General features: G+C 39.6%; 1 long non-coding RNA gene across 1 annotated transcript in view; it reads right to left on the bottom strand.

Annotated features, from left to right (window-relative positions):
• The window catches only part of LOC141421511 (uncharacterized), a 31,897-nt gene extending 17,619 nt beyond the window's left edge, over positions 1-14,278 (bottom strand). The window contains exon 1 of the long non-coding RNA XR_012446072.1: positions 13,581-14,278. This is a non-coding gene — a long non-coding RNA (uncharacterized lncRNA). The remainder of the gene's footprint in view (positions 1-13,580) is intronic.
• Positions 14,279-16,981: the final 2,703 nt, after the last annotated feature.

The following is a 16,981-nucleotide window of genomic DNA, read 5'->3' as shown; positions in this document are numbered from 1 at the left end:
CAGTGCAATGTTGCCACCATGTGGTTCCTGACTGAAAATGGAGGAGGCAGAGGTAATGTCCACTTCCATTAAAACAGATGCACTCCTCCCCACACCTCCCTAAATATTTAACCTTTTCATTTCCAGCTTTGAAGTCAGCAGAGAGAGAAGGCCTGGTTACAGATGGACATAAGGAATTAGTCGGATAGCACTATAGTAACTGGGTAAACAGGTTACCCTCATGAGCTCCCACTTTCAGCTCCGTTCAATTCACTCTGTTCTCCCCATACTGTTCCTTTCTTATTGGTAGCAATGACTAATAAGAGGGTTAATCAACCCTCATGGCATTCCTGAATCTCAGCTGCTAGCATTTAAGAGAAAAAAAGAGTGAACAATTCAGAAAATTCTAGCAATGATCATTCTACCAGTTGACAAACCTGTTCTTTGACATTTCCTACCTCTTTATTGATCATGTAAGAGCTATTAGTGTGAATATCAAAGAGTCTCACAAACCATTTATAACTTCAGGGAAAAAGAATGATTTTTCTAAATGAATCAAAGCCGTATCAGCAAAATTGTGTATTTGCAATAAATATTCCCCAAAGCGTGCATCAGTGTATCTTCTGGGTTCCAATTGCATATGGTTACTTACAATCAGCCACTGAAAAACTTGAGTACATACTATGTGCCAGAATTGTGTCACGTGTTTTGGATAAGATAATAAACAAAATAGACGTGACCCTAGCTATCATGTTGCTCGTTGTCCAGGAAGGAAGAGAGATGCTTAATTCTTAAAAATTTATGAATGAGATCTGTTCTACATAGGAGGATCCTTCTGGGATGTTTTCCTTCTCCTCCAAGGGGCAACACAGTTGTGTTAGCAGAAAAAGTGAGTCCTAAATCAGACCTAGGTTTGACTTCCAACCTTCATACCTATCAAATGTGGACTTGAGCAGTTCAATTAAACTCTTAGTGTCTCAATTTTCTTATAAATGAAATCAATACGTAATTCTCTATTTCATGAGGATATTCAGAGGATTAAGTGTGATAGTGCATGAAAAATGTCTCAACCAGCATGCTTCTGATGGCAAGAGTCATTTAATAACTCCCCTCACATAACTTTACCTTGTAGCTGGTGTGTGCTTAAAGACTGAAGTCTGGATTTAATTTCCACTCAAAATATGATTGCCCTTTTTTGGTTCTGTTGAGACAAGATCTTGCTATGCAGCCCAGGCTGGCCTTGAATTTGTGATCCTCCACCTTAGCTTCTTGAGTCCTGGGATAATAGGCATGGACCATCATGCCTAATCTTCCTATTTTTTATAGTTCATCCACATTATTAATGGTTCTACTGCATGACATGGCCTACCTAGATCCTCTCTGCTGTTTCTAATTCTCAAAAACACTTCGCTTTTTTTAAAAATGCTGAAATTTAAAGCTAACTGCAGAGAGAGAGAGAGAGATTAGCTCAGAAAGTTTTATTTGCATGGAAGGTAGAGACTCACTCCATAGTATAGACGACAAATTTTATATTTCCCAGTTGAAAAGTTAAATTCAAAAAGGCTTTTATTCCTAGTCCTAGAAATAACTTGGCACTTAATGTAAATGAAACACTTGGGCTGACCATCTGAAAGCAACAGTGGTTTTCTAAGAGATAGGTGCATTTGTTTGTGCAAATCTGCTTGCTGGGAGCTTTGGTCCAACTGCTGTGCTAATTTTCTCACGCTGGCTCTCAGCAACTCAGAATCAGCCAGGAAGGAGCTTTTTCTCCCTCATCCCCTCTACATTGGAAGGCACTGCCTCCTGCTGATTCCTTTATAAACTGGAATCTAACTTGGGAGCTTACTAAAAAGGATAGGAAATAGTCATTCCTAACGAATTTTAGGAAACATTTTTAAAATGCACACACATACACTGTAGCAGGATCAATATTCACTTACATTGAACTCAGATGTACAAAGGCAAATAGCCTCTTTATTCTTCTGTAATTGATCTGGTCTTTTTCACAATCTTAACTGAGTTGATGGCAGGATGAAATAAAAAAGAAATGTTTGTATAACCCAGTAATTTAGTCTTTGTGGGTATGGCAGCTCTACTTGGATGACCTGGACAAATGCTTCCTGTGTCAGATTAAGTCCCCTTCCCCTGTTGCTCCTAAAGTGGCATCTTGGACTATGGGAGGAGGACATGGCTCATGTGACCTTGTTGGGGGCAGAGAAGATACAGCTTCTGGGGTCCCTGAAATGCAGGCTGCAAAGGACTCAGCTGGCCTGACTTCTGAATGCTACCAGGGTATGACCGTGTTCCCCAGGCGTTCTGCTAGTATTTCTGTAAAGTCTGTGGCCAGCACAACTCAAGGTCTGTTGGAATAGCCCTGAGTGGACACCCCTGAGGCTTAGCTAGAGATCCCTTTCTTCTTATCCTCAGGAACATAACTCCTTTGCCCACTGAAGCAACCTCCTTTTACCAACCTCCCCAGTCAGACTCTGCAAAATTCAATGATTTGCCCTGGAGACCTGAGGAACTCTTTTGTCCCTTTTGATTATTTGACAATTAAAGGAGATTGGAAGATCCAAACCCAGGCCTTCTTAAGTCTAACCAGGCTATGCTGATCAGCATCCTTCAATGCAGCTGCATAGAAGATGCTACAAGGGCAACCTATGAAACAACTCCACATCCAGAATCCCAAACATGTCACACACACACGTGTGTGCAGATGCTTCCTGTCTGCAGGATTCATGCCTCACCAAGTAAGGATCAAAACCCATATTTCACCCCTTCCTCACCTCCCTCCTCCCAACTTCTCACAATAATCCACATGCCAAAGGAGCAGACCGGATTTTCTGCTTCCTCTATCAAGTCTGTGCCCTGCCTGTCCCAGCATGGGGAGAGATCTCTATTTTTTGAAAAACCCTCATGCTTGAATCCATTGAAAGCTGCCTCCTGGCACTGTATGATGTTAGAAAAAATGGGGAGTAAAGGAGTTTGGAATATCTTTTTCCTCTCTCCACAAAAATCCTTTTGACTTGCTGCAGAAGCAAAAATACCACTTTAAATGTGCAAATAGGAATATCAACTTTCTACTCTCTTGTCTCCATCATAAGTAGTAGAAGAGGATACCACAAGTAAAAGAGACAAGACTGTGTGCAGGGAAATGCAAAGATAAAAGTGTATTTCAAGAGTATAACCCTATTGTACTATCAAAGCTCTTGAACTAAGTTCTCCAAATCCTCACAAGTACCCGCTACATTCTCAACATTGGAGAGAAAACAAGGCTCTCAGCCTCAAAGATGCTCCAGTGGAATGGGAAGAGGGTGGTAAAGACAACAAATGCTCCAGCTAGCAGTAGTTCAAAAGGCACAATGCTGACTCTTGATTTCCCTTCCTTCTCTACTATTGTGAAGTTCTTTTTTAATCTCTGGTGCTTGAAAGGAAAGCGCTGAAGCAAAGAGAAAGCTAGCAACCGCTGCACACTCCTGGGTGCAGACAGCCTTATTGTCAGGAACCAGCAATTCCTTGGGGTATAAGAAGTGTGGTTGGGGACACCTACCAGTTCTTAGTTTTGCATATGTGATTCAGGCCCATAATAATCTTGATTACTTCATGGGTCACATAAGGCTTTACCAAGCCAACATCCACTAATTAAATATTATGCAAAATCTCTGGCTCCTGTGCAGTAGATTCTACTAAAAAAATAAATCTTCTAGTGATTTTCACATGTTTCTTCATTTCAGTAAGACTCCTTAAGAGAGTGGCAGATTTCAATTTAAGAAAAAGGAGAGAAAAAAGAGAGAGACAGAGAAAGAAAGAAAGAAGAGAGAGAGAAAGAAAGAAAGAAAGAAAGAAAGAAAGAAAGAGAAAGAAAGAAAGAAAGAAAGAAAGAAAGAAAGAAAGAAAGAAAGAAAGAAAGAAAGAAAGAAAGAAAGAAAAAGAAAGAAACAATTTACCTGTAATTCCAGCACTGAGGCAAGAGGATCACAAGTTTGAAGCCAGCCTAGGCTAAATAGTGAGATGCTGACTGAAAAAAAAAAAAAAGTAAACTTACATACAGACTTAAAGGACATAAATTAAATGTTGTAGTGATTTTCCAGATTTTGTGTGTGTTTTCCTTTGTGCTTTTTTTAAAGATTAGCATCAGTTTTAATAAAACCAGCAGAGCATGAACTATATAACGCTCAAAAATCAAAATTTCTTATACTTATGTACCTACTGATGTTGTTTCCTTTCTTTCTTTTTTGTTTCTTTTTCTTCCCTTCCTCTTTTCTCCTTCTTCCCTTCTTCCCCTTTTCTCCTTCCCTCCCTCCTTCTCTCCCTTTTTTCCTTTTAGAATTACTTACATTCCCACCAAAAGGAGATAAAACAAGACACAGGACTCCTGCTTTTAGACAGGAGCAGGGAGAGAAAGCCACAGGCTAGTGACTTTACATCATGCTTTCCACCTCTGAAATCAGGCCATCACAGATTCTCATGGTTTTTCTTTTGTTTCTGCTTAGTGGCCTTCCCTAGCAATGGATCTACAGCTGCTTCTTCAGCAGGCTGACGTAGAAAGTTATTGTCTCCACTTAGACTTTCCTCTGACCTACACAATCTTCTTATATGCTAGTTTGAGTGGTTACTCTTCTGAGAGGCTCCTCTTGGTAACTCTGACCTCCCTTTTCAATTCATCAACACATTACCTCAGTGATTCTGAATGTTTTCCGTGGCCTTAGCCACCTGTGATTCTCAAATTCCTTGAAATGATCAGAGATAGGTTTGTTGGTCCTTTTCTTTCAGAAGCTGCCCCTGGCTGATGCTGAAGTAATTTTATCAAGCTTCTTGTTTCTGAGTCTCCTCTGTCCACTGGGTTATGATCCCTTCAAACCCATCCATGATTATTTGCTCCATCCCCTGGCAGCATCTGTAGCTCCTCACACTTGCTTTCCTGGTCCTGTTATCCTTTGTCATGACCCACCACAGATTCCAGGATCTTCTGGTTATACTGAGGTACACCCTCCCAAGGAGGGACAATGAGCAGAGATGGGCCCATGATCCAGGACTAATCAAGAAGGAGCCACCCCAGGAACAATTAGGGCTCCCAAGAAATCAAACTCCACCAGCTTAGCTTCACACAGATTTCCAGAGGAAGGCTTGTTTGTATCAAAAATGATGTTGTTTCCATAGTGTAGTTGTTATTATCATGTTTGCCTCACAAAAATGATGTTTGTCTCAGTGGCCATGGGGAATCAACATATTGGGATCTTTCAGGACCAGGTCAAATTAAGGTAGAAAAACTGTTTCCTTGGGGCAGACATCTTAAGTGAGAAAGGTCCAAACTGCATCAAATAACCTGCTTGTACCCTATGCCTAAAACATGGATTAGATCTCTGAAGCTCTCCTCTTTGAGGTCCATGGAAGACCCCGGGGCCCTGCTGAGAAAGGGGACAATGGGTTCAGCACACATGAACTCACATGCCTGAATAACCAACAGTTTTGTCCTCACCTGCTGCTCTTAGTCTCTGCTATGATTTTTGCCTTTACTATACATCCTCAGGAGATTCCAATTTGCATCCAAAATTGAGATGTACTAACAGAGGATAAAATTGGTCCCCAGTGGAGAAACAAGTTAAGAAATGATCCAGAAGAGAAAACTGCATAATTGTGTCATTTCTCTTGGGTTTGACTTTTTATGGGTTTACTTAATTTGGGTGTTTCACGATTTAAAAAAAAAAATCAGGCCACTCTTCATTTATTAAATTAGAAAAGGCACTCTAGAGACAAATGAACACAAATGTTATATGTGTATATATGTATTAAAAACATTTATATGGTATAAAACATTTATATCACATGCTTTTGTTCCCCTCTATTTTACAAGTTATTAAGATTTTACTATCTTAGCTAAACAAAAGTTATCTAATATCTTTATGTCAGATATCTTAATTTCTTGCCAACTAATTGAAGGTAACACATGGTAGCAGAGCCTATGACTGCCTACGCAGTATAAAACTCGAGATAATTCAAGTAAAATTAAATCTTTTGCCTTCCCCAAATCTTTTGCATATAGCCTGCTGTCCACAGTGTTCTCCAAGGATGCTCAAACTTTATGGAACATTCATACTACCTGGGGAGCTTATTAAAGCACAGATTGCTGGCCCATCCCCAGAAGGTCTGGCTCAGAAGTTCTGTGCTGGTATCTGAGAAGTTGTATATCTAACTGAAGTTCTTAGGTAATGCTAATAACTGTTGGGGTACGGATAAGTACGTGCAAACCAGAACTAAAAAAAAAATACAATTCTTCTCTTGTGGGAAAAAGGAGACACCATCTCCCAGTTTTCAGGGAGAATAAGAGCCTAACTTTAGTCCTACCAGAAGCCAAATTGCAAATCTACCATCTGTCATAAAGATATAGGAATGTAAGAATTTATTTTTCCCTTTTTTTTTGTTTTGGCGGTAAACTAGGTTTTGAACTCAGTACCTCACACTTGCTAGGTAAGCTAGGTAAGCCTTGAACCATTCCACCAGCCCCATTTTTCCTTAAGATGAAGGTAATTCTCCAGTGCAGACTGTCACCCCAACTTCCAAATGAATTTAAGATGTAGCACATTGTGGAGCCAAAGTCCACTTGCTTGAGGACTAGTTACTGTTTATCCCAGGCACATGTATGTCTTGGGCTGCATCAGCTGGGCTTAGAAAAGGGTGAGGCTCCTTTTTATCTTTCCATTGCTTAGTGAATTGACTGTGATAGCACATTCTGGCTTACTACTTATTCACTAATGAAACTGTCTTGTTTTCCTTCTAGTTTTATTACAGAGTTTTTCTGGATCAGCAGGAGGTCTTGTTCCTTTGTGCTGTGTATGTGTATGTGTATGTGTTCCAAATTTTCTGTATTAAATACAACATGTATGATTTCAAAATATTTTAAGGCATCATGGAATTAAAATGAAAATTATGTACATCTGAATGCTACTTAATTGTTGGATTAAAATAAAACCAAATGATTAAGTATCAGGAAGGAAGCTAATTCTGAAAAATTCTTGGTAATCTTTAACACAATTGATTATTATAGGCCTTGATTCCTCTTTCTGAGAAAGGTGGATTATGGAATTCTCATATTAATCAATTACAGGTATTGGAAGATATTTAAACATCTTCTCAACATGTCCCAAGGTACAGGAAACATCTGACTTAACCACATACCTATGTTTTCAGGCCCTTCCATCATCTATAAAGGTTTAATTGGATGGAGGGAGACTTCATTTGAAATATGACACTTCCATTAAGAAGTGGGGCAGGAGAACAAAACAAGTTCGGAACTTTACCAGTGATTTTCCAGCTATCTGAATTACCAAAAGCAAAGGAAAAGATTTCTTTGATGACATTAGTTTGAAGCCACCACCCTACCTTACCCACATTAGCTGTTGCATTTCTATGAGGAAAATATTCAGAGATTTTCCCATTGAGTGTTAAGTTTATTTTTCAGTTGTACAGTGTTTTAAATCCTAGAAATACACTGCTTTAAGCCCTAGAATATACCTCTTCTACTTTTACACACATTTGAAGAATTCCATAACAATGGATAGTGGTCTTATCATGAAGTGGAGCATTGAGACCAAATCTGTTCCCAATTCCCTATTTAGCATCATGTGACACTTGTCTCTCAGAATAATCAGGTGAAATATGTTTTCTTTCACTAACATGAATTTGATGATCAGAAAAAGGGCCTGGGTAGCTACACCCTCTAGCCTATCCATATTTCAATATGTCAGGAACTGATGGGGAGGAGGGAGATGACTAATCAGTGACAAAAATAGCCTGTGGAAATAATGGTCCTTGTTCTTGAGATTTGCAGCACTGAGAAATATTTTTCTGGTGACTAGGTGATTAACCTCCACCTGTGAGAAGATGCCCAGCATTCTGAGATCACCAATATACTCTATGAACCACTCCTAAATCAGTTTCCTGGCAAGATGGTTCTTTAGGGATGAGAATCCTTGCCATCTCCTGACAGCTAACAATGGTAACAATGTTTTTTCTCTATCACTTGTCTTGGCTACTATATTGTGGCAATCAGAGTGAACCTGATGCAATAGAATAGGGAAGTATAGGAGGATCAGGACGGGTAGAGACCGACCAGATAAAATGCCACAAAAGTTCCACCTAGGACATGCCCCCTTCAAAAAGCATCTGATGGGGAATATCCTTAGAACCCCCTTTTTGTGGTCAGCTCAGTGGCTGCTGCATCATAATGGAAAATTTTGCACAGAGGGGCAAACACAAAACTAAATCATGTGCTGAGGGCTGGGGAACCTGTCCTCAGTTGACCTTTGAGACGCTACTTAAAGCTTCTCATGTATGGACTGCATCTCATGCATGTAATTACAACAGTCTTATGGATAGAGACTTGCACAGTCAAAACTAAATTATATAACATCTTTCTGTCAATCAGGGCTGCCAATCATAACACAGACATCCCTCTCAGCTTTTCAGCACCCCTCCCCCTGGTCACACTTTGGCTTAAATTACAATACAAACAGCAGAATTGGGTCTTGAGCCTCTTCACTCAGGAGGAGTATATTTACACTTTCAATAAATCTATGCTTTGCCTACTATTTCTGTGTGTTTTGTCCAATTCTTTGTTCAATTTGCCAAGAACCTGAATCACTCACATCTGAGGGGTATTGAGATCTCCCTCCTCCCACTGTAACAAGCCCTCTGTGCTTAACAATAACAAAGATCAGTAATATTTTTAATCACATTAAATTTTCATCAGCCATAAATTCAAACAAGGTTAATGTCAAGATAACTAAAGAACAAATAAAACAAGGGCTATCTGGTATCTAAATCCCTACATGAAAACTAATAGGTAGATCACCTACTAGACAAAATGTTACTGCCATTTTGATATGTGCCACTAATCATACAAAATGCTCCCAAATTTCTTAGAGCCATAGAGGAAACAGCACACCTAAACAAGTAGAAGCATCAATTTAGAATCAAATAGATCTGGTTTGAAACCAGGCTCAAGCATTAAGTGAACTTGGTCAAGTTATTTAGCCTACATACAAATTTCCTTAGTTGAAAAGTTACTTAAAATTAAATAAGCTAATTCCTTAATAAAGGGTAGCTACTAGATATGGTTATAGAATTATTCTGTCCAGCTCTGTCTTTCAAATATACCAAAGTTCTTAGCACTGTATATGCCAGTGTCTCTCATTTTGTGACTCTGGCAATTGGAAGGAAAAAAGGGAGAGAGACAGACAGGAGAGGTTAGCAAAATAATATCACAAATTATCATGTAACTAAAAGCCAATAAAATCCAGCCTGACTTTCAAATAAAGTACAAATTCTTTGGTTTGTCCCTTTAAAAACACTGAGCTTTGAGTCTACCACTCAGCCAAAAATAAAATAAAAATCCAACTACAGTTCATTCCTATCAGAGAGACTTAATGCTTTCAACCCAATTTATCATTCTATGGTACGAACCAGCATCACTACAGCATGTTTCAAATTAATTAAAAGACATTCCTTTCCATCCAAGGTATAGTCAAGGCAGTTTACTTCCAAACATAATCAAGAAATTATGTAAAGGAAGATTAGCCATACAAGGAATTTTTTCATGTGTGAAGTTAATTGATTTTCATATCTTTTTTCAGATTTAAATAGGATTCTAAAAGACTGAGTTTTCTAAAATGTCTCAACTCAGCAGAGTTTCAAAATACTTCCTTAAAGGAGATCACACTTTCCACTGCCAGAGCTCACAAGCTGAGGGGACTCTGGGATGCCCAAGAAGTGAATTTATTATGACAGCAGTTATATTTGGAGTTCCCGGAACCCTTGGCCAGAACTCCTAGTGTTCAGAAGAGGGCAAAAAAGAATGACAAGGGCATGTGCATTCTTTCCATAAAGCTCGAAGCTATGTGTTTAAGAGTCCAGGTGAGGACAAGATTACTAGCAGTTCTTAGACTGGGAGAGTAGTGAGGAGGGAAAACTGCTAGTCACATTTGCTCACTTCCAATTCCCTTGGAAAAACATATTTGTTTGCAATACTCACCTTCTTAAAGGGGACTGTTACTCACTGCTGAGAGCCGGAGAGCCTCCTATAGGCAACAGACACTGCAGCCTCTATTGCAAATGGGGATCCTGAAAAGATTTCCTCGGTCCCAAATCCCTGCTCCAGCACTTACTAGACTCCTTAAATTTCCTCCTGAGTCACTTCAGTGACTCCCCCTCTGACATGGAAATGCTGAGGAAAGCAACATTGCAGTACCATGAGCAGTCATCACACGCCTTTGCCCATAGCTTCACAATTAAAGGTCTCTATTAGCATTTGCTTTCCTACACCTCCATGAAGTCCATGTTATAAAGGATTTTTCTAATAAACAAATGATGCTGAGTACCACCCCTTTGTTTCCAATTTTTTTTAAATAAATGTAGAACTTAGAACATTAAGCTCTGGTCAGCACAGGATCACCAATATGACCACAGTGAGTTGACATAATCCCTACCAAACACCAGCAAGAGCAAAGTCTGGAACCAAAGCACCTGGATTGGAATCCCAGCTGGAATACTATCATCCTGCTCTTCTCCAGCCCCGAACTACACATGATCCTCAGATGTGCACTGGCCAATGAAATGTGAGAAGCATTGAATATCACTCCCGAGCAACCAGTGCAAGATTCATCACATGCCTCGCTTTCCCATGGCAGAGTAAACCTCCACATGGAGCGGTCCCAAGGAGGAAGTGAGGAGAAGAGACCTCATTTAGTCCATGCTAGATCCATGTTACTTTAAACCTCTGAGGCATATTTTATTATTTTTCTTTACAGAAATCCATCCTGATTTACAAATTGTGCTTAGTTTTAGGCAGAAAGCTGACCCAAAACTTGGAAAGGAGGGACTTAAGGGTTCTAGCAAAGAACTCTCAGTTAGTTACTGTGTAATAAAGAATTTGGCCTTGTCCAAAGAGAGGCCTGGTCTTTGCCACTGGCTTTCGGAACATAATCTATGTCACACTGAGTTAGTGCATCTTTGTTTAGGGAAGAGGTAGCTGATAACTTTAGGGTGGAGGTAGACCTTCCAGAAGGACCAGCCCTGTGATTTAGTGTGAGAGCCTCAGGTCTGAGGTATCATTCCACCTGGAGCCTGAGATGAACTACATGGTAATCAATCAATCATGTCTGCATGATTGTCTCAATACAAACTCTGGACACTAAAATCTAGCAAGCTTCCTGGTATGCATGTGTGCTCTCACACATCCTTGCTGAATGCCAATATAGTAATGCATCCTGATTCCAGCAGGAGAGGACAATGCAACTTGTTGTCTTTGGAACCTTCTGGACTCTACCCTATATCTCTCTCCCTTTGATTGATCTCTATTAGTACCCTTTTGCTATAATAAACTATGAGTGTGACAATAAAAAACAAAAAACACTATCATCCTGTACCAGGCAAGATGAGAATAAATGATAATTATCCATATTGGAGTAAAGATGTTAGTGACATTAATGCTGATCATTTAAACCCCAGATCTTTTTAAATGACTTTTTCACTCATCACTCCAGGAAGTATATATTGTTTCCATATATGGAAACATGTTTTGGAAACTCAAGATATGAGATTTTATTGAGAAGCCAAGCACTTTGGGGAGGGGAAGTAACAGAATGATGGGAGACATCAACTGATTCTAGCACCTTTATTTCCCCCCAAAAATAGGCTTGGACTGGGGATGCAGATCACTAGCAAGAACAAGGTCCTGGGTTTATTCCCCAGTACCATACGTAAAAGAAAAAAAATGTCATTGACCAAGAAAAATACAGGTTCTGAAGCTTCTCCCCAGTCATAGCTAGTTGGAACCTACAAATCTCTCCAGATAATTTTTATAGCAGCTTGGGGAACTATGGTGGTCAATTCATTATGTTGTTTAAAATATCTCTGAATAGCTCAGGAACAGAAAGAGAAAAGAGTGTTATGGGTTTAGACTAGTGGTCCTCAACAGGAATCAGTTTTGTCCCCCTAAGCACACTTCTGGAGAATATTGTGATTGCCACAAAAGCAGGATTCTATTAGCATCTACAGAGTAGAAAACAGACATGCTGCTGAACAGCCAACACTGCACAGGAAAACCACCATAACAAAGAATTATCAAAGCCAGGTGTGATAATACATGCTTCCAATCCCAGTTACTCAGGAGGTAGAGGCAGGAGGACCAAGAGTTTCAGGCCAACCCAGGCAAAGTTAGCAAGATCCTAATCTCAAAAACAAAATACAAGCTGGGCACAGGTGCTAGCCTATAGCTATGTGGGAGGCTGAGATTGGGAGGATCATGGTTTGATGCCAGCCCAGGCAAAAAAGTTTGTAAGACACCATCTCAACCAGTATCTTGGGAATGGTGTCACACACCTGTCATCCCAGCTACAACAAGAAGGTAAAATAGTAGCGCTGAGGTCCAAGCCAATCCGGGCAAAAAAAGAGACCCTTCCAATTCCCTTCACAGATGGAAGCTACCCTGCAATAAATGTAGCTCCCACCTGGGAGAGCTATTCTATAGCTTCTATTCTATTGCCCTATTCTATACCAAGTTAACTCAATTGGCTTTGTTGCCCTGAGTGACAGGTGATCCTCAGCTAGACTTGACTAGGCAGCTTCCCTTGTCACTCAATCCTTGAATTTATTATCTACAACCCTTCATTACAGTAAACACCTGCCTACCACAGCCTATCCTTATCTCAACCAGCAAAAACCCTTGTCCCTTCCTGTTATTGCTTATACTCTCTCTACAACAAAATTAGAAATAAGGGCAAAATAGTTTCTGCTGGGTATTGAGGGAGAGGGGAGAGGGAGGGGGCGGAGTGGGTGGTAAGGGAGGGGGTGGGGGCAGGGGGGAGAAATGAACCAAGCTTTGTATGCACATATGAATAATAAAAGAAAAAGGAAAAAAAAGAATACTTTGTGAACTAAATTAATTTTCAGTAATACATTTGCTCTGTTTGACCTATCAAACTTAAAAATAAAAAAAAACTTATTTTATGTCATGCATCATGCCAAGTGCTTACACATTTTTAATCCCTTTTAACTCACAACAATATGAAGTATGAAACCCCACCTTCACTTTGCTGATGAATAAATTAAGCCCACAGAGGTTATATTATCATTATATATACAATCACTCAACTAATATGTGCCAAACTCAAATCCTGCTTTTCTTGACTCCAAAACTCATCCTCTCACATGGATTTAGAAACCCTTAAGAAAACAATTAAACTTTCAGAAAATCTTATTGGAAGTGGATAAGAGGGAGATGTGAAGTGATCACACTTGTTTCTTGGTTTCCTCATAAAAGGCATCACCTGAAGATTTCTTGGCAAGTAGTTCCAATGGCAGATGTTCAAGCTGAGGAAGACTGCTATAGCATGCAATTGCATTTTCCCAGCCCAAATTTATAACCACAGTGGACTTTGGCTTATGTCAAAACAAGATGCTAAAAATGGGGTCACAAGCTCCAGTTTTACAGAGATGTGAACTTGTGAAGAAAGTTGATCAAGATCCCAGCATTGGTGAATAAGCATGGGGAAAACCCACCCAGGACCTCAGCTACTTTATAGTGAAAAAGAACAGCAACTAACCTTTTTCCTGGATTTCTGGAACCTATGGACTCTTTGTCTCAAAATGTATTTCAGAATATCAGTTACTTCATCTGCAAAATGAGGAAATGGAGTTAAATACTCTCACAAGTATCTTCCACCTTCAAATTTTATGGCTTTCCAAAATGGCAAAACAATTTCAAATTATGCATTGCCGGCAGATTTACAGAACATTCCTTGAAAAGAGACCTGGATAAAACTGGTCCTCTCCACACATTAGTTTTCTATTACCTATTTCAGCTCAGTTGTAATGTGGACTTTTGGAATTCCTCCACTCACTTCTTTACACTCTTCAGATAAACCCAAGGTTACACATCAGGATAGTTCTAGACTATCCTTAACTCACTTGAGATAGTTACAAGTCAAAGAAGGAAAGAGCAGGAAAGATCTCTGTTTCCCCAAATACCTTCAGGCTGTCATAGGATGTCACCTTAGAGAGGCAATGACATTGTCTATGGTGCTACTTAATCTTGAGTGAAACTCAATTTTGTTTTGCCTTGTTTTTAATTTCTAATCCATCTCAGATTGCTGTTCAATAAAATAAAAGCAAATTGTTAGAAAAATAAAATGCTGCTCACTTATCACAGAAATTTCAAATTGTTCTAGAAGTTTCTAAATGTTTGCACTTCATTTCTGAACTTATCTTGGGTGGTCCAGTAACAAATGTTCATGAGAAACAATCCACAGAACCACAAAGGACTGCAGACCACAGTGAGTACTATTGTTCTAAATCCTATTCCATCAAATCCAGACATTTATTAAGCAATCTCTATGTTTATGCTAGATACATTTAGATGACTCACTTAAAAATCTTTGTAAGATGCTGAGATAGGTGAGAATGAGTCTGGGAAATTGCAAAGTGATCCTATTGTTAAATAATCAATAGGTTTTAAATTGAAAAGCAGGGAAATAGCACCTGGCTTGAGACCTGAGATGTGTCATGTCCAAGTCAGAGAGTATAATGTTTAATAAAGGAGAAATCTCACGATATCACATTGTATTATTTTTGGAAATCCCCTACAAATCTCTATCAACATGTTTTTCCTTACCCCAGCTTTAGCTTTTGGATGTTGGGAGAGAAACCTGTAAGGCAAAACCTAGGATTTAGCCTCAACTTCTCTCATCTCCTTCCCTTCCTCTTATCTACCCCCTCACTAAATTTTCATTGGCAACTTCCTCAGAGCAAGCCATGAATTCATCCACTCCTCTCCACTTCTACCATGATATCCAAGCCATCTCACCATCACCTCACACCTGTATTGCTGCAATGCCTGCCTCTGAGCATCTCCCTGCTTCTTCTCTGAACTCCATCTCAATTCCACCAAGGAGTTAGTGTCTTAAAATATAAAGCACACCAAAAGTTTAACCCAATGCCTTCCCATAGCACTGAGATTAGAATACAGCTCCTTGCCATGACCCACAATGTCATATAGTCTTAGGCCCTCCCCCTCCTCCCATATGACCTTGTTTCCAGCAACCTTCCCATATTCCACTCCAGACACACAGGTCTTCCTCATGTTCCTCTGGCCACCAAGCTTGTTCTTATCTTAGAATACTTTATCAAGCTATTGGCTCAACCAGGAACATTGTAGGTCTAGCTCCATCCTGACAGTCCAGTCTCAGCTCACTTGCAGTATCTTCAAGGAGGCTTTCCCTTGTCATCCAAATGCTTCATTTCATTACATCCGGATTGCTGTTCACACAGCATTTATCACTAATATGTGTTTGGACTTATTCACTACTGTAACTCCTGAAAGGCAGTGCATGGCATGTCAACAGCATTCAAGAAATATTTATGGTCTGCAAGAAAAACTTTCAGCAATCCAGAAAGTTTTCATACAGCTTAATTGCTACTTAGCTGCATGAAAAATAACTAATTCACTTTAAAAAAAAAAAGCACAATAAAAGACACTGAGGGTTTGTTTGCTGACTTACTTGGGATTTAATTACATGGAGAATTTTAATGAAAAGTAGGGAAAATATTATAGTGCATTATGGTGCTAATGTGTGGGAGTTTTCATTGTTTACCCGTCTCCTTCCTAGGGTTTTATTAATGAGCCAACTATCTTGTATGTGATAATGTATTACAATGAGTTCCATTTGGTTGCAGGTCAAGATAAAATAGCACAGTGTAATTTAAACAAAATGATGTTTGCTTGGTGAATGGCAGACTCATTTAACACTTGCTTCTCTCCTCATGAACTTTAGCTGTGCACTCCCCAGCTGAAAGGACCCAGCTCCCACCTCCCATCCAGCTCCTGGGAGGAGCCAGTGGCTCTCCCAGTGATCTAATTTGGCCTCAGAGGAATATAAGAATCAAGATGGCTTCCCAAATGGCAATGCATCACAAAGCCTTGCTACCTCATCTGGCAGCCTTTGAACAATAGTGAGATTTTGACAGCCACCTCTGATTTTTCTGAAAAGCATGGCAGGTATTTACTACCTAGTTACTTCTTAGAAACAACTCTGAGGCCCAGTGCTGGAGGCTAATCCCAGAGAAGTACCATTCCTCTTCAACAGAAGCCTTCAAAAGGTGGGCAGCACCTTACGCCCACCTGTGTTAACTGTCAGCTGCCCACAAGAGAGAGTGCAGCAGTGGGAATGCCCCTGTTATCTCTAGCTTTCATCACTGTGGTAGAAAGAAGCTGCTCTTGTGGGCTGTGGGGATGGGCTTCAAGGGTTTCTTAGTCTTTGATGTCAACACTTCACCACCACAAGACGAACATGTGCCATCTGTGGTGCAGCAAAGTATCTAGCAAGGGAACAGGACAAGTCAAGGAGTATGCTTACAGGTATTTGCCACTGAGGTTATAATTGAAACAAGTCAGTTCTCCCAAAATAACTCAACTTCTGGAAAGTATGGAGAATATCTATTTACTTTTCCTCTTAACTATAAAATGTGAATACTTCATTTGAAGCAATAGATCAAACTAATATATTCCTCTTCACTGGATTTCCAAGATAACTCCATTGATCTCTTCTCTATGAGACAAAATTTACCTCCCTGTGGTATAATAAAGTAATTACTCACTTCTTTTTCCTTTTTCCACATCTCACCTAAGATGATTTTGAACATGTGGTAGATACTCAACTTATTCTCGCTATTTTCTTGATGTTTTCTATTTTGATCAGTTATTGCTTTAAAATGCAATGGCTGTCCTACCTATTTGGAGAAAATGAACACGTGGGTGTAATTTTTACAAAGTTTATTTCATCTTTCCTTCTAACCTCTGAGGATGGCATTGCACAGGTTATTTTTTTGACATACAGCATATTAGAGCTTAATTACAGAACAATGCAAAATGATCACTTTGGGTGCCATCTGTGTAAAACTCTTTGATTCCTGCAAATTGAAGACAACTAAATAAAATATGGTACATTTA

The sequence above is a fragment of the Castor canadensis genome, chromosome 1 (assembly GCF_047511655.1).
Source record: "Castor canadensis chromosome 1, mCasCan1.hap1v2, whole genome shotgun sequence".
In the NCBI taxonomy this organism is placed as follows: Eukaryota; Metazoa; Chordata; class Mammalia; order Rodentia; family Castoridae; genus Castor; species Castor canadensis.
Note: the sequence above shows the minus strand (reverse complement) of the source record. Positions and strands in the feature narration are given on the sequence as shown.